The sequence below is a fragment of the Rattus rattus genome, chromosome 1 (genome assembly GCF_011064425.1).
Source record: "Rattus rattus isolate New Zealand chromosome 1, Rrattus_CSIRO_v1, whole genome shotgun sequence".
Classification (NCBI taxonomy): domain Eukaryota; kingdom Metazoa; phylum Chordata; class Mammalia; order Rodentia; family Muridae; genus Rattus; species Rattus rattus.
Window position 1 is genome coordinate 271,779,162 of NC_046154.1, and position 18,005 is coordinate 271,797,166.

At 46.1% G+C, this 18,005-nt stretch overlaps 1 long non-coding RNA gene and 2 pseudogenes across 2 annotated transcripts; 1 reads left to right on the forward strand and 2 right to left on the reverse strand.

The window, feature by feature from the left end:
• LOC116884917 lies at nucleotides 1-3,794 on the reverse strand (annotated as a pseudogene). The gene is made up of 4 exons (XR_004385906.1): nucleotides 3,638-3,794; nucleotides 1,634-1,856; nucleotides 1,354-1,502; nucleotides 1-1,181 (listed from the first exon to the last, which is right to left on the reverse strand). The product of XR_004385906.1 is annotated as a tubulin alpha-1A chain-like (transcript).
• A 13-nt stretch (nucleotides 3,795-3,807) lies between these two features.
• On the forward strand, nucleotides 3,808-6,118 carry LOC116884928. The gene is made up of 2 exons (XR_004385907.1): nucleotides 3,808-3,884; nucleotides 5,538-6,118. It is a non-coding gene; the product is annotated as an uncharacterized LOC116884928 (long non-coding RNA).
• A 5,737-nt stretch (nucleotides 6,119-11,855) lies between these two features.
• LOC116890527 lies at nucleotides 11,856-12,296 on the reverse strand (annotated as a pseudogene).
• Nucleotides 12,297-18,005: the final 5,709 nt, after the last annotated feature.

Consider the following 18,005-nt stretch of genomic DNA (forward strand, 5'->3'; position numbering starts at 1 on the left):
AACTTTTAAGACAGGGAGTATTTTATTTAAAACCCATCAGTGAAGTGGACGGCTCGGGTCTCTGACAAATCATTCACACTTAAAGTCAGTAACTGTATGAAAGCACACATTGCCACATACAAATTAACTGATCAGCCCACAACTTTCTATGTTGGACCAGAATAAACATCCCTGTGAAAGCAGCACCTTGTGACATTTAATTTAGTATTCCTCTCCTTCTTCCTCACCCTCACCCTCCACAGAATCCACACCAACCTCCTCATAATCCTTCTCTAGGGCAGCCATGTCCTCACGGGCCTCAGAGAACTCTCCCTCCTCCATACCCTCACCCACGTACCAGTGCACAAAGGCACGCTTGGCATACATCAGATCAAACTTGTGATCCAGGCGAGCCCAGGCCTCAGCAATGGCTGTGGTGTTGCTCAGCATGCACACAGCTCTCTGGACCTTGGCCAGGTCGCCACCAGGGACCACAGTGGGAGGCTGGTAATTAATGCCAACCTTGAAGCCAGTGGGACACCAGTCCACAAACTGGATGGTACGCTTGGTCTTGATGGTGGCAATGGCAGCATTGACATCTTTGGGGACCACATCACCACGGTACAGCAGGCAGCAAGCCATGTATTTACCATGGCGAGGGTCACATTTCACCATCTGGTTGGCTGGCTCAAAGCAGGCATTGGTGATCTCTGCTACAGAAAGCTGCTCATGGTAGGCTTTCTCAGCAGAGATGACAGGGGCATAAGTGGCCAGAGGGAAGTGGATACGAGGGTAGGGCACCAGGTTGGTCTGGAATTCTGTCAGATCAACATTCAGGGCCCCATCAAATCTGAGGGAAGCAGTGATGGAAGACACAATTTGACCTATCAACCTGTTTAAGTTAGTGTAGGTTGGGCGCTCAATGTCGAGGTTTCTACGACAGATGTCATAGATGGCCTCATTGTCTACCATGAAGGCACAATCAGAGTGCTCCAGGGTGGTATGGGTGGTGAGGATGGAATTATAGGGCTCAACCACAGCAGTGGAAACCTGGGGGCTGGGTAAATGGAGAACTCCAGCTTGGACTTCTTTCCGTGTCGACAGAGAGCCTCTCCATCAGCAGCAGGAGGTGAACCCAGAGCCAGTTCCCCACCAAAGCTGTGGAAAACCAAGAAGCCCTGGAGACCGGTGCACTGGTCAGCCTGTGGGAGAAAAGGAAATACAATGTCTTATTACGAGGGCATACACTATTTCAATTCCTTTAGATTGTGAGCCATCTCTACCTGATAGGAAAGACCTGACACATTTTGACAGATACCAAGACACCCTCCCACTGTCTTTTACATTTTAAACCCATCCATATAGGGCATTTACCAGCTTGCGAATTCTGTCCAAGACAAGGTCAATGATCTCCTTGCCAATGGTGTAGTGGCCACGGGCATAGTTATTGGCAGCATCTTCCTTGCCTGTGATGAGCTGCTCTGGGTGGAAGAGCTGGCGGTAGGTGCCAGTGCGAACTTCATCTGGAAAAGGAGAAGACATCAGCCATCACCACCAAGGACCCCACAAGCTCACTCACCCTTCCGGGTCTGGAGAGACATTCTGAGTATGTGACCAAGAAGGACTGCCCCAGGGAAGCCCCCAGTCTGCTTACCAATAACTGTGGGTTCCAGGTCTACGAACACTGCCCGGGGCACGTGCTTGCCAGCTCCTGTCTCACTGAAGAAGGTGTTGAAGGAGTCATCTCCTCCCCCAATGGTCTTGTCGCTTGGCATCTGGCCATCAGGCTGGATGCCATGTTCCAGGCAGTAGAGCTCCCAGCAGGCATTGCCGATCTGGACACCAGCCTGGCCGACGTGGATGGAGATGCACTCACGCTGTGGAAAGGGGGAAAAAAATATCATAAAATTAAGTTGTTGTAATATTAAGCTGTATTTCTATTTTAGATTTTAATAGATTTCTAGTGTTTCTAAAAATACAAATATTGTTTAAATTTATTTAGTGTCATATCCCTAATATGGCAGACACAATGAGGAAGGAATACCCACTACCAATACTGAAAGTGGGTGTGGCCTCAATGTCACCTTAATACTGCTTAAGACATGGTGCCAACCCATTGTTCCCACAGCAGTGCTTGAATAGAAGTCTTCATATTTGAAAAATATTCAAAACATAGATTCTGTAAAATGAAATAACTATCCGAAATTACATTAATTGCTTCTTTTCTTGTTAAGTAAGGATGAAGGTTTCATCCTACAGGACCTGGTATTTCAACATGGACATCTGCAGTGCGGCTGAGGCCAGCAGCCACACCCTTCTGTGGACCCCATTAGTACTCTGGCTAAGCTGCAAGCTAGACAGAGTCTCACAAAGTTTAAGGTTTCATCCTATAGGACCTGGTATTTCAATGTGGACATCTGCAGTGCGGCTGAGGCCAGCAGCCACACCCTTCTGTGGACCCCGTCAGTACTAGGCTAGGTTACCTGCTATCGAGTCTGACTTCTGCATTGCTGCATTCTCTGTGCCTGGCTCTAGCCTGTGGTCTGTTACATTATTTAACAGAGAAAGCTCTATTTCCAGAAGCTGTCTACGTGATCTCTTTGTGCAGCTTTCTGCGTGCCTCCCAACCCTGCCTGGGGCCATCTGCCTGAATTAATGAATGAGTGTCATATATTAGAACAAAAGGCAGTCGGGTGCAGAATATCATTTTTTTTTCTTTGCAGCAGAATCATTATGGTTTTTGAAGGTTTTCTATTGGATGGGACGGAAACATTCTTAAAGCAGGCTAAGTTAGAAACACAGTGCACACAATTAGTGCCAACAATTAAAAAAAAAAGTGAAAAGATAACTAATATTTAAAAGTAGAAAATAGTATTTTTATCCGATGAATCTCTACATACAACATAATAAACCACTATTCTATAGAGAGAGACACTTCTGCCTTGGAGGGACAACTTTCATTGTCTGCGGGGGTTGGGGGCGGGGAAGGGCGTTTCCCTGGGTTCTGACCGTCAGCTACTCTGGGCTTCACAAAGTGGGCTTTGTCATTCCCAACCATCCAGCCCCCCTCCCCCCACCCCCAGCGAGATGGCCCCGTGGAGTAAATCGTATTTTTGACAGCCCTGCAAACGAAGCATCTCGTAAGACTACAATTCCCCAACGATTTTTTTAAAAATAAAAAATAAAAAAAAAAAAAAAAAAACCAGCTCGGGAGAGAGGCTTAGTGAGAGCGAACCCCTCCCAAAACGCCACGGAAGCAAGAGACAAACAACCCCTCCCCTGCGCCTCCCTGACAGCGGCTGCCATGGATCCCAGGCAAACTATTTTCCCAGCGAGTTAGGGCGGCGTTTCTGGAGTGCCGGCTCAGCCGCCGCCCTGCCCTCCTGCTGCAGCAGACCCTGCGACACCCTCCCTCTCCCCGCCGGTCCCCTGTGGTCCCCGGCTCTGCCAGCAATCGCTCGCCGGCGCAGCCTTTGTTCTTCCCGGCCTGGGCGTTTCCGTGTCCCGCACTGCGGCGGCGGGACTCACGGACTAAGCTAAACTTAAAGCATCCAGACCACCCTTCCCCGCAGAGATGACAAAAGGCTTAGGCGTCTCCTTGCAGATCTGAGCCGGCTGACACCCACCCACTCCCGAGAGCCCGGGAAGGCTTGCTCACCATGGTTGCTGCTTCGCGGCTGCCGGGTGGATGGCGGAGGCGAGGAGGAGGTGTTGCTTCTTACAGCGCGACTCTTAAGCGGTCGATGTAAGAGAACCTGCGGCACTTGGGCGGATGCGCCTCCTTATATACAGCTCGGTCACCATGGGGATGGGCCAAGGCCTTTTCCTGTTGGTCCAGACCACTCCGTCTGCCCAGAGAAGCCGCGACAGGAGAGTGGTGATTGGTGCAAGCGACATGGTATGAGGTAATCTCTCCCCCCCTTCCCCCTCCCCGCTAGCATCCGTAGACTTTGCATCCTTCAGACAAAGGCCTCGCAAAGGCAACTAGCCGAGCATCCATTATGGGGTGGAGCTGGGGAGGGGTAGGGAGGGAAGAAAGAAAACGGAGCTTAAACCTTAAACTGTAGTTAGGATAATTTAAGGTTTTCCCCAACACTTAATCACAGAATTTATATTGAGATTCTTTATGGTAAATTCCAGCTTTTCATTTATACTACACTAAATTTAAATACGTTCCGTCAGGATTCAACATCTCTGTTCGCTTTAAATAAAGTAGCAGGAGCTATGGGAATGATGGTCAAAAACGCGTGGGTAAATGTTTAGTTTTACAGTTGTATTATTGTGGTTATTATTATTGTTATTATTATTATTACTATTATTACTATTTGAGCAAAATTCAGAAGCTCAGTATGAATAGACCACGCCTATGACCCTCAACAGCACCTGAGAGGCAGAGGCAGGAAGACTTGCAGCTCAAGGTCATCATAACCGGCCTTAGTGGTTTATGCCTGTAAATCCCAGCATTGGGAAGCAGAGGACTGCGGTTATTTTGTACCCGGCCTGGATATATAGTGTGATATCCTGTCTCGAAAACCCAAAAACAAACAGAGAGAGAGAGAGAAAGGAAAAAAGAGAAACAGTATACAAAGTAGTACTTAACGCTTTACTAGAGAGCTTGCTTTCTTTAGCCCTAGTGTTCTCCCATCACCCCTCCCCGCTCGCCCCGCTACCCGACCCTACCTCACCCCAGAGCCTGTGTTATTTTGTCCCTAGAAATGAGCCATCCTTTCTAATACGGAATTCAGAAACTGTAAGGAGAAAGAAGTGAGTTTAAAAACGAGCTCTTTGTGTGGGCTTGTATTTCTCCAGCGCTCCTTTTTTTTTGAGGGGGAGGGGGTGATACCAAGTAAAAAATAGCTGAGATGCCAAATTAAAAAGAGGAGAGTATTATAATATAAAAAGGAAACCATTTTTGCGATGTTGTTTTTCATCCCCAGACAACTGTGCAGTGCCAGCCCTGTGCAGTTTTGTGTAGTTCCCTGAATTCCGTAAATAGCCCCTTTCCGCAGCTGGGCTTCTTTCTGACTGTGGGAACTGTAGAGGCTCGCCCCACTGCTACTGCGGGTCGTTGCTCAATTGCCCCTTGGGACAAAAATGCCTTGCTTTCACCCCTAGGAGATAGATTACAGTGGCACTCTTTGGCTATGTAGAAAGGCTCCGTTGTCGGCAAGGAAGATCTATATAGTGAGTCCCCGAGCTGCAGACCACTGGTAATTTGCAGGATGAAATTTTAGAGGAAAAGAGATTATTTGTTTGGGCACCAAGCTGAAAATGTGGGTTTTGACAGATGGCTTCCCCTTCAGTAGCAGGGACTTGGTCATCTGCAACACTGTTGCGAGCCCTGTGGAATCCATTCATTCGGGCTGGTGTGGGAGGGAGGGCCTTGGGAACGTAGCAGCTGCAGGTTGTGCTAACAATGGTGGCCATGCGTTCTTCTAGCCTGCCGCCCACGGCTCTGCCTTTCTTGTTTAAATTTATCCTGAACGTCTTTTCTAGGGAAAAACAAATCAACATATCCCACATATAGGCAAATACTTTACTTCTTGTATATTTCATAGGGAAACAACCCCCATATCCTCATTATTTTATAACAGAAGAATAGAGATGACTTGACTGCTTCTAACATGTAAGTACATTAACAGTAAGACCTAAGTGCTGTCAGCGCTCCCCCAGAGAAGCCCACACCCGTGCGCCCGGATATTTTTCTGAGAAGTTCTCTTTTAACTCTTAGGTTTAAAGTCGATGGTAATGAATAAACCCCAACTCTGCTTCATTAAAAATAATTGAATGGCGCAGAGAACGTAAGGATTGATAAATAGCTTGTTGAAAATATTGTCACGATTAAAAACTATTGCCTTTGTATATGTATGTGTGTGTGCGGGTGTGCATGTGTGTTTGAGGGGCTGTGTGTGGGTGTGTTTGTGTCTTTAGAGGCCAGAGGACAGCTACAGGGGCAGATTTTCTTCTTTCACCGTTGGAGTCCCAGGGACAAAACTCACCTCCTCGGCCATGGTGGCAAGTGTCGTCAGCCTCCCCTCCTTCCCCGAGATCATCACCATCACCATCATCACCATCATCATCATCATCATCATCATGCACTACAGCGCCATGATGAAGTATAATACATTTTTTAAATACAGTGATTCATTTCTATTTCTTGACAATACAGAGAGAGAGAGAGAGAGAGAGAGAGAGAGAGAGAGATGCATTCTGTTCTTTATGTGTTTTATAGGAGGATTAAAATGAGAATTCTTTGTCACATCCCCTCAGAGCCTTTCAGTTCCTTATGCAAATGAGAGGCTTTTTTTTCTCACCCCTTGAGCATAAATAACTTAAGATCTAGGTCAGAAACAGACTATTGTCTTGAAGACTGAAATCTTAAATATATGAGGGAGATCAGTGAGGAGAGGTTAATCTGTTCTTTTTGTTCCTTTCCTGATTTAATAGAACAAAAACTGTGGAACACACACACACACACACACACACACACACGTTGCTAGTTCTTATTTTACTGTTAAGCTCTTTACTTACATCTACAGACAGGTATATATTAGGGCATGCCGCTAACAGGTCTGTTCTGTACACATAGATATTAGTAGAAATCTTAATTAATGCTTGTGCAGTCTAATTATCTATTTGCAGGTTCAGACCTTGCCCTATACTTTATCTTCTTTTTTTTGGTTCTTTTTTTTTTCGGAGCTGGGGACCGAACCCAGGGCCTTGCGCTTCCTAGGTAAGCGCTCTACCACTGAGCTAAATCCCCAGCCCCTATACTTTATCTTCTTATTCCTTCCCTTTCAACCCTTGTGCATGCCAGGCAAGTGCTTTACCCCCGAGCCACATCTGAGCCCTGCATGATGTCTCCTCTTAGCTCCAGATCATCTTAGCAGTCTCAAACATGCAGCTATGAAGGGTTCTGTGGTCACTAACGGCTCTGTATACCTGGCTTCCAAAGTCAGAGACAACCGTTATAGACTTCTCTCTCACCTGTTTTGGGCCCCATGGAAACATGTCCAGTCTACCTCACAGATCTTTTTCCTTTGTCATTTTGAGAAATGGCTCATGCAGCCTGGGCTAGCTTCAAACTTGATTCCAGCTAAGGCTAGCTTTGAACTCCCGATCTTCCGACCTCCATGTCCCAAGGGCTGAGATTATGGGCATATGCCGTCACAAGAGCCCTCAAATCTCCTTTTTAAAAAACTTGTTGGGGCTGGAGAGATGGCTCAGTGGTTAAGAGCACCGACTGCTCTTCCAGAGGTCCTGAGTTCAATTCCCAGCAACCACATGGTGGCTCACAACCATCTGTAATGAGATCCGATGCTGTCCTCTGGGGGCTCTAAAGACAGCGACAGTGTACTCATATACATTAAATAAATAAATTAAAAAAAAAAAAACTTGTTATTGTTGTTTTGAGACAGGGTTTCTCTGTGTGGCCCTGGCTGTCCTGGAACTCACTCTGTAGACCAGGTTGGCCTCAAACTCAGTGATCTCTCTGCCTCTGCCTCCAGAGTGCTGAGATTAAAGGTATACACTACCACTACCCAGCCTCAAATCTCATTTTTAGTAATTAAAAATTATTTAAATGTATTTATGGGTTGATTGTACATGTTCATGCGTGACAGCATAGAAGACGCCGTTAGAAACATAAAAGAGGTCAGTTAGAAGACAGGCTGAGGGCTGGAGAGATGGCTCAGCAGTTAAGAGCACTGACTGCTCTTCTAAAGGTCCTGAGTTCAAATCCCAGCAACCACATGGTGGCTCACAACCATTTGTAATGAGATCTGATGTGCTCTTCTGATGTGTCTGAAGACAGCTATCGTGTACTTATAATAAATAAATAAATAAATAAATAAATAAATAAGTAAATAAATAAATCTTTGAAAAAAAAAAAAAAGAAGAAGACAGGCTGAGTCTGCCTTTTCCACGGGTCCCATGGATCGGAATTCAGGTTGTCAAAATACAAGGGCTTTTACTAGCTGAGTAGACTTTCAGCCCACTCTTTTTGTTTTTGGAGTGTGTCTTTTTTTTTTTTTTTTTTTTTTTTTTTTTTCCTCTTCTTTTTTTCAGAGCTGGGGACCGAACCCAGGACCTTGCGCTTGCTAGGCAAGCACTCTACCACTGAGCTAAATCCCCAACCCTCTTAGTGACTTTTCTATTGCTGTGATAAAACACCATAACCAAGGCAACTTGCAGCAAGTTTTCAATTAGGGTGAGTAAAATGGCTGCTGGCTCCTCCTCCTCCTTGTCAGGGTTTCTCTGTTGTGACCATCCTGGAACTCACTCTGTAGATCAGGCTGGCCTCAAACTCACAGAGATCTACCTGTCTCCTGCCTTCGGAGTGCTAGGATTAAAGTCATGTGCCAACGCAAAGCCACCACCACAGGGCTTCACTAGTCTTTTGAAACCTCAAATCCCACCCCCGGTGACACACCTCCTCAAATAAGGACACACCTCCTAGTCCTTCTGAACCAAATGTTCAAATTCAAGCTTTATGAGGGGTTGTCCTTATTCAAACCACCAGTGTGCGTGTGTGTGTGTGTGTGCGTGTGTGTGCGCGCGTGTGTGTGTGTGTGTGTGTGTGTGTGTGTGTGTGTCCCCCAGACGACCCCTTCCTTCTCACAAGTTCATGACTTCCTCTTCTTCCTCTTCTCTCCTAAGGCCATCCAGCTGAATCTCTTACAGAATAGCCGCACTGCTTTTAGAGTAATAGTGCGGGGGCTGGAGAGATGCCTCAGCGGTTAAGAGCACTGACTGCTCTTCCAGAGGTCCTGAGTTCAATTCCCAGCAACCACATGGGGGCTCATAGCCATCTGTAATGAGATCTGATGCCCTCTTCTGGTGTGTCCGAAGATAGTGACAGTGCATATACGTTAAATAAATAAATCTTATAAAAAAAAAAGAGTAATAGTGCTTATATATTACAAATCACGTCGTTCTACTATTTAAAGTAGCTCAATGACTATGTAAGGTGACAATTCCAAATCTTCACCACTCACCTGTTTGAATTTCATACCAGAAGAAGCACATTTTATACTTAAAAATAACTGACAGCTCTGGGCTGGGGAGATGGCACGGTAGATAAGAAGATCGCCGGACTGCAGCCTCCCTGCGTACTGATTTTAAATTGACATTACAATGTAAACGATTGTTCTAGAAGTTGGTATGGAAAATGGTAGGTGCGATGGGCCTCAGAACTGAAGGACTGAGGGAAGAACTGAGGCTTGAGAGGCCAGAAGAGGCATTGGAGAAGGTGCAGCCTCAGATGCAGTGGAGACCGCCCCCCCCCAAGCCCCTAGGACATTGGAAATGCAGGAAACACAGGGCATTTACCAAGGACAGTGGCAGTTGTGGAATGGATCCGGCTGAGCCTGTAAGACAAGCTCTCCGTGGATGTCAGGAGAGGAGAGAGTGCCCAAGCCCTGTGGAGCCCAGAAGTTCACGTGTGAGCTACAAATGCTGAATCCTGAGGCTTTTATATGGGTGCGTTTTGGTTTCACATTGATCTGATAACTCGATCTTTTTTTCCACACTGCTGGAATGAGGAAGTATGTTTGAGGTAGAATCCCACTGGATCTTCCGGAACTCACTGAATTCACTGTAGACCACGGCTGGCCTTAAGTTCACAAAGATCTGCCTGCCTCTGCCTCCCAAGTCCTGGTATTTAAAGGTGTGATCCAGGAGGCCCAACCTTATGTTGTTGTGGAGACAAACTTCTTTTTTACTTTACAGGAGCCCAATGTTGAGAGACAGGTTTTAAAAAAAATCTTAGGGCTGGAGAGATGGCTCAGCGGTTAAGAGCACCCGACTACTCTTCCAGAGGTCCTGAGTTCAATTCCCAGCAACCACATGGTGGCTCACAACCATCTGTAAAGAGATCTGATGCCCTCTTCTGGTGTATCTGAAGACAGCTACAGTGTACTTGTATTTAATAAATGAATAAAAAAAAAAAATCTTAGAAGTCTGTTTGTTTGTGTGTGTATGTATGTATGTATGTATGTATGTATGTATGTATGTATTTGAGCTCTTGAACTTTTAAAACATTGAAAGGTTCTGGTTTGAAATGACATGTTTGTGTGTCAGTGTTGACTGGGGTGGAGGTGGGGGTACAATGTCATAGTTATCTTTAGCTGTCAACCTAGTACAGACCTAGAGTTACTTGGGAAGCAGAAACAACAGCTCTCCCTTTCTGTCTCTTATCCTTATCATCATCATCATCATCATCGTCATCATCATCATTATTTCTAAGACATATGCAGAAGACCTGGTGCCGACTGATTCTTTTGTTTAGATGACCTTGTTTTCTTGGTGACCTCCATCCCCTCCGGCTCTCACACTAGTTCTGCTTCCTCTTCCACAGGGTTCCCTGAGCCTTGGGGGGAGGAGTCTGATAGACAACCAGTTCAGGGCTGAGTGTTCCAAGATCCCTCTCTGCATAATGTCTGGCTGTGTTTGTGTTTCCATCGGCTGCAGGAAGGAGCTTCTCTGATGGCAGCTGAGGCAGGAGCCGATCTATGAGTACAGCAGGATGTTTTAGGTCTTTATTTATCTAAGATGATTGGCTTGTATAGGACGTGTAGTTGGAAAAAGTGTTTCCCCATCTGTAGAGTGTTGGTGGTTTTAGTCGTGCAGAAGCTTTTCAGTTTCATGAGGTCCCATTTGTTTATCTGTTGATCCTAGGACCTGGGCTAATGGTGCCCTGTTCCGAAAGTCTTTCCCTGTGCCAATGTATTCAAGGCTTCCCTTCTTTCTCTTCTGTCAGGTTCTGTGTATCTGGGTTTAGGTTGAGGTCTTTGACCCATGTGGAGTTGAGTTTCGTGCTGGGTGCTAAGTATGGATCTATTTGGATTCTTCTACATGGGGAGGGCCATCCAGCGTGACCAGCAGCACTTGTTGAAGATACCTTTTTTCCAGTGTGTATTTCTGGCTTCTTTATCGAAAACCAAGTACTCATAGGTTTGTAGGTTAATGGGTCTTCAATTGGAATCCATTGCTCGATATGTCTGATTTGTGTCAATACCATGTCAGTTTTTTTACTATAGCTTTGTACATACATCTTGAAATCAGGGGTAGTGGTGCGTCCTGAAGTTCTTTTAGCATCCAGCATTGTTTTAGCTGTCTTGGGTTTTTGTGCCTCCATATGAAGCTGAAAATTGACCTCTGGAAGAGCAGTCGGTGCTCTTTTTTTTTTTTTTCCCTCGGAGCTGGGGACCGAACCCAGAGCCTTGCCCTTCCTAGGCAAGCGCTCTACCACTGAGCTAAATCCCCAACCCCTTTTTTTTTTAAGATTTATTTTTACTTATTACAAGTACACTGTAGCTGTCTTCAGACACATCAGGAAGGGCATCAGATCTCATTACAGATGGTTGTGAGCCCCCATGTGGTTGCTGGGAATTGAACTCAGGTCCTGTGGAAGAGCAGTCAGTGCTCTTAACCACTGAGCCATCTCTCCAGCCACCTTTTTTTTTTTTTTTTTTTAATGGTGAAAAAAAGTGTATATTTAGAGTTAGCCATCTGGACTCACTTTAGATGATCCCAATCTTTTTTTTTTTTTTTTTTGGTTCTTTTTTTTCGGAGCTGGGGACCGAACCCAGGGCCTTGCGCTTCCTAGGCAAGTGCCTCTACTACTGAGCTAAATAAATCCCCAACCCCCCCCTTTTTTTTTTAAAAGACTTTGTAACATGTTGCCATCACTTTTTTTTTTATTCATTTATTATATATAAGTACACTGTCGTTGTCTTCAGACACACCAGAAGAGGGCATTGGATCTCATTACAGATGGCTGAGCCACCATGTGGTTGCTGGGAATTGAACTCAGGACCTCTGGAAGAGCAGTCAGTGCTCTTAGCCACTGAGCCATCTCTCCAGCCCAGATGATCTCAATTGTTGGCAACATCTAGAGCCTCATAGTCAGGAGCAAAGCGAACAAACGCCACCTTCTCTCCATTAGGCCGTATCCAGTATTGACTTTGGCCACGTCAATGTCATAGTTTCTTCACGACCTGTTTGATCCGGTGCTTGTTGGCCTTGACTTCCACAATGAACACAAGCATGTTGTCCTCCTCTATTTTCTTCATGGCTGACTCGGTGGTCAGTGGGAATTTGATGATAGCATAGTGGTCAAGCTTGTTTCTCTTGGGCGCACTCTTTCGAGGATATTTTGGCTGCAGGGTCTTGGGCTGCCGGAAAGTGGGTGACGTTCGGATCTTCTTTTTGGGGCTGTGGACGCCTTTCAGCACTGCCTTCTTAGCTTTCAAAGTCTTTGCTTTGGCTTCTGCTTTGGGAGGGGCAGGAGCTTCCTTCTTCACTTTCGGCGCCATCTTGGCGAAAAGGGTTGCCCAGCTTCATTCCCCAGTCAGTGCTCTTAACCACTGAGCTATTTCTCCAACCACTGAGCCATCTCTCCAGTCCCAGGTTTTTATCATATACATTTTTCACTTGCTTGGTTAGAGTTACCTCAAGAGATTTTATTATTTGAGGCTGTTGTGAGGGGTGTTGTTTCCTAATTTCTTCCTCGTTGTTTGAACATATAAGGGCTACTGATTCTGTGAGGTAATTTTGTATCCAGCCACTTTGCTGAAAGTGTTTATCGGCTGGAAGAGTTTCCTGGTGGAATTTTCCACTGACGTTGGCTATGGGCTTACTGCAACTGCTCCGTTCCTTGGTTTCTCTTGACCTTTCTGGTTCTTAGGAGAGTGTGGTGATTGTATGTTGCCTGGTAGGAAATTTTTCTGGGATCCTGATAGATGTGGCCACCGGGGGTTCCAGGTAAAATATGTTTTTAAGTATTGGGAGCTGACAGGAATGGGGATGGGCTAGGATTGCTGAGGAGGTCCACAAAAGGAGAAAAAGCAGAGTGGTCCACTAGGATGTTTAGTGCCTGGTGATTGGGGGCAGAGAGTAGGAGAGGCCACAGCAGAAGGGCGGCTACAGAGCTGGGGATGAGACCAGGGGATTGGACTTGGAGGGAGAGGTGAGGATGTGTAGTTAGCCTGCCTGCTTCCCTCGCAGGCGTGACCTATGGATTTCCAGGAAGCGTCTGCTGGAGTCTGCTGGCTATTGTGGGGTCCTGAGCCTTTCTCAGATGAATGAACTTTTAAGAACAAGAACCATGTTCTGGGTTGACAAGAACAGTCAGCCGGAAGTGGAACTACAGAAGGCAAAAAGCAAAATTAGTATGTTTAGAGACTTTCCAAGAACTGTGGGCGTGGGTGGATTAGGTCTTTGTTTTAGTTTTGGTGGGCAGTGGTATCTACATGCTGACTTTTTCAGCCTGAAAGGCAATTCCATCATGGAGTCAGTTGTGCAAGGTCTAGGGGCCCTGTTTCTTTGGGGGCTGGATAAATCAATTAGTGTGGGGGTTATTAGGAGGGGAAGATGTGTGAGACCCTCTGGTGATGTGCTGCAGGGGAGGGGCTCAGCAGGTGGTCTGCTGCCCAGCTAGGAAAGAGATTGGGGGATTGGATTTGGGGGAAGGGAGGGAGAGTGAAGATCTACAGTTAACCTACTTGTTTCCTTGGTCAGAGTGGTCCTAGCCTCTCATTTAAACAATGGAATGACATGAGTATGGTGCCATAGTGAATTTACTTTGATCTTAATTTTAGGGTTTAGTAGCAATGTATTGAAGAGATGGCTTGCACTTGTATGGCTTTTTCTTTTTTTTTTTTTTTTTTCTTTTTTTTTTTTTTTTTTTTTGGAGCTGGGGACCAACCAGGGCCTTGCGCTTGCTAGGCAAGCGCTCTACCACTGAGCTAAATCCCCAACCCCACTTGTATGGCTTTAAAAGACTGCTAAAGTTCTGTTAAAATTTTAGATTAGACTGTGACTCACACAGACACACACACACAGAACACACACAGACACACACACACACACACACAGACACACACACACACACACACACACACACACACACACACACACACACCATGTGAGTGCATTGCGCCTTGTTGTCAGAAAAGGGCATCAGATCCCCTGGAACTGGAGTTATACTGAAAGAATAAAAAATGCAGCTAAGAAGTCAGAAGTTTAAAAAAGCCCCAAATACCTCAAATTCCAGACCCTGCCCTCTACCTGTACTAGCTGACCATAAAGTTAGATTAAAATCTTAGAGAATAATCTTGAGAAACAGGAAGCTCCTCCCAGGAACTGATGGACCATAAAGTTTAACAATCTTGAGAAACAGGAAGCTCCTCCTTGTGATTTTTCATTAGTATTCTCAACACTTTCCAATGACACCATCCCTGCCCCCTCGGGTTGTGGTTTCTTCCTTTAAATACCCTTTCTCCCAGCCTTTCGGGGTCGAACTCCACTGCCCCTGCGTGGGATATGGGTCTCGACCCCAGTGCACTGGTTCCTATCAATAAACCTCATGTTTATTACAGCAAGGACGGTCTCACGTGAGTTCTTAGGGGGTTGCATCATCCCGAGACTTGAGTGAGGGTCTCCCCGCTCTGGGGGTCTTTCAACACCAATAGTTGTGAGCCACTATGTACTGTGTGGGTGCTGAGAATTGAAGCCTCGTCTTCTGCAGGAACAAGTGATCCTAACTTCCGAGCCATCTCTCCAGCCCTGTGTTTAGTTTTGAGAGAGTGTTTCTAATACTCTAGGCTGACTTTGAACTTGGGATTTAGCTAAGGATGACCTTCAACTCCTACTCCATAGTGCTGGAAGTCCATGAGTGCATCTCCCCAATAACGTCAGTGAGATTCTATTTTAGAAGTAAAATTTGGGGGACTGGCCACTATGAATTAGGCTCTGCTCCAATGAGCATATAGAGTTTTTCTTTTCTTTTTTCTTAGTGGGGGGTGTGTTGGTCACAGGGGATGGGGAGTGACTTAGTGTTCTATTCCTGCACAAACATCATGACCAAGAAGCAAGTTGGGGAGGAAAGGGTTTATTCAGCTTACACTTCCACATTGCTGTTCATCACCAAAGAAAGTCAGGACTGGAGCTCAAGCAGGTCAGGAAGCAGGAGCTGATGCAGAGGCCATGGAGGGATGTTACTTACTGGCTTGCTTCTCCTGGCTTGCTCAGCTTGCTTTCTTATAGAACCCAGGACCACCAGCCCAGGGATGGCACCACCCACAATGGACGGGACCCTCCCCCCTTGATCACTAGTTGAGAAAATGCCTTACAGCTGGGTCTCATGAGGCTCCTTTCTCTGTGGTAACTTTAGCTTGTGTCAAGTTAACACACAGAACCAGCCAGTATAGGGAGCAAATGTGGGAAAACTGGGAGGTGAGTGCAATCGATTGGGGTGCATGATGTGAGATTCTCAAATAATCAGTGAAGAAGAGGGAGGAGGAGGAGGAAGAGAAGGAGGAGGATGATGATGAAGGGGAGGAGGAGGAAGAGGGAAAGGAGCAAGAGGAGAAGGAGGAGAAGGAGGAGGAGGACGAGGAGGAGAAGAAGAAGAAGAAGAAGAAGAAGAAGAAGAAGAAGAAGAAGAAGAAGAAGAAGAAGAAGAAGAAGAAGAAGAAGAAGAAGAAGAAGAAGAAGAAGAAGAAGAAGAAGAAACAGAAGCAGCAGCAGCAGCAGCAGCAGCAGCAGCAGCAGCAGGAATAGAATACCACAGCAGCTGAGGATGTGACTCAGTGCTTGCTTACCCTGCACAGCACCCTGAGCTCCTTCCCCAGTACAAAATGAAACTGTCACCTCTGTATCACACTTCCATATCTGGCACTGGAAGAGAATCTTGAAGTCAGAGGCAGTGGTGGCACACACGTTGCAGGATATTTGACACCGTGACCACCGAGATTGTGTTATTTACTGAAAAATCCTGTTTCTAGTTGTGGTGTGGCTCAGTCGTAGCACGCACCTTCAATCCCTCCGGCTGAGATGCAGACAAGACCTTCGGATTCACCTTTAATCCCAAACAATGGGGGTAAAGTTAGTTTGTAGCGGGAAGCACCAGTGTTTGAAAGTGATGTCTAGTTGAGTGGCAGACAAAGTGACAAATCAGAGACAGATTCGAGAGACTAGGGTATGCCCAACTCTCAGGAGGAAGCTACGTGAGGGAGCAATGCAGAGAGGAAGTGGGAAACAGTTTTCCCAGGACAGCTGTACAGAGACAGGTTGCAGAGAGAACAAGGTAGATACAGGTGAGGACAGAGGGAGCCAGAGACTGAGAAGGAGCCAGAGGATTAGAACAGATCTCCAGAACAGTATGAGGCCAAGCAGAGCAATTCAGGGAGACACAGAGAGAAAAAAAGCCAGATTGAGTCAGCCATTTTGGAGAGGAGTTTGAGCTAGAACAACTGAGTTGAACCAGCCAGAGTCCAGAAAGAACTAGGAAGGGGTAAGTTTATTCAGCCGTAAGGTCTCAGAGGCTGAAAACACTCTAGGCCTAGGTTAAATAGTACGGAGTTTAGAAGCTTCCAGGACTAGGCAGACTAAAAGGCAGTAAGCCTTGGAGACCATAATTACACCAGGCAAATAAAAGTTACAATTACATGCACCCCTTTACTCCCAGCACTTGGGAGGCAGAGGCAGGTAGATCTCTTGAGTTTGAGACCAGCCTGGTCTACAGAGTGAGTTCCAGGCTCGCCAGGGCTGCACAAAGAAACCCGTCTCAGGGAAAAAAAAAATCTTCTGAAGTCGCTCACTGATGTGCAAGTACTGAACTTACCTTCTAAGCTGTTCACTGTTTTTTTTACAAACTTAACCTCTCTTCCTCCTTCTCCTCTCCCTTTTCCTTCTCTCCATCCTCCTCCTTCTCTTGAAACAGTCTCACATACCCCAAGCCAGCCTCAAACTTTCTTTTTTTTTTTTTTTTTTTTTTTTTTTTTTTGGGGCTGGGGACCGAACCCAGGGCCTTACGCTTCCTAGGTAAGCGCTCTACCACTGAGCTAAATCCCCAGCCCCTACTGAGCTAAATCCCCAGCCCCTAGCCTCAAACTTTCTATACTGCAGAGGATGACCTTGGACAACGGATCCCGGCCTGCACTCTGGAGCGCTGTGGATGTCAGACAGGCTTGTGCTATCACAGAGTGGAGAATCAAAGCCCATGATAAGCAAGGACTGTACCAGCCAAGCCACCTCCCCAGCCGGCAGGAATCCCAGTTTTTGTAGAACACAGTTTTTAATTTAGTTCCTTTTCATTGACTTAAATTATGCACACTCGCCGAGTGTATGCTGAACCACCTTTGTCCGGCTCCCTTTGTTCTTCGAGAAATGAGGTGGCAGACTGGGAAGGTTGCCATGGTGCTGTGGCTACAGGGATTTAACAGTAATCAAAAGAAGCTCCGGAGTCCCCTCCCCCACGATCCAGCACCGGTTTCTCACATTTCTTGTCCTTTGTGGCTAAACTGCCTGCTCCATGATTCCCACAGAAGCTCTTCTCTCTGCTTTCCCAGTGTTGAGGTTACCGGCATGTGCCACTCGGCCTGGTTTTATAAGGGGATTGAACTCAAGTCCTCACGGCTTGTGTGGCAAGCATATTACTTCTGTCTGAGCCATCACCCCAACCCTTCCATGCACTGTGGTAAATATATTATATATATATTATTATTATATTTACTTAAATCAATCCTATCCAATCATGAACTTCTGACAATTACATTTAAAGATCATCCTAGTAACGCCTGGAGGAGCGAGCAAATGACCTTCCGAAACTCCACTTCTTTTGTGAATCGAAGAGCCTGATGGAAGACAGGGATGTGACTGAATGTTTGCAGCTCCATCCTTGACTTTAAACATTGTATTAGTTTTCTAGTAGTTACTTTTCTGTTGCCGTGAAAAAACACTAAAAAGTATCATATGGGCGAAAAGGGTTAGTTGCAGAGGGAGAGTCCCCTAATGGCCAGGAGGCACTGCAGCAAACGTCACATCCTCAACAAACAGGAAGCAGAGCAAAGAAACTGGGTCAAGGCTTGAAGCCCAGGGACTTCCTCCAACAAGGCCATACCCTTAGAGTTTTTATAACTTCCCTGAACAGTGCCAAAGCCAAACGGCTTCACTCGCAGGGGACCAGGGTTCAAATACCTGAGCTGGTCAGAGACATTTATCATTCCTGCCACTACAAATAT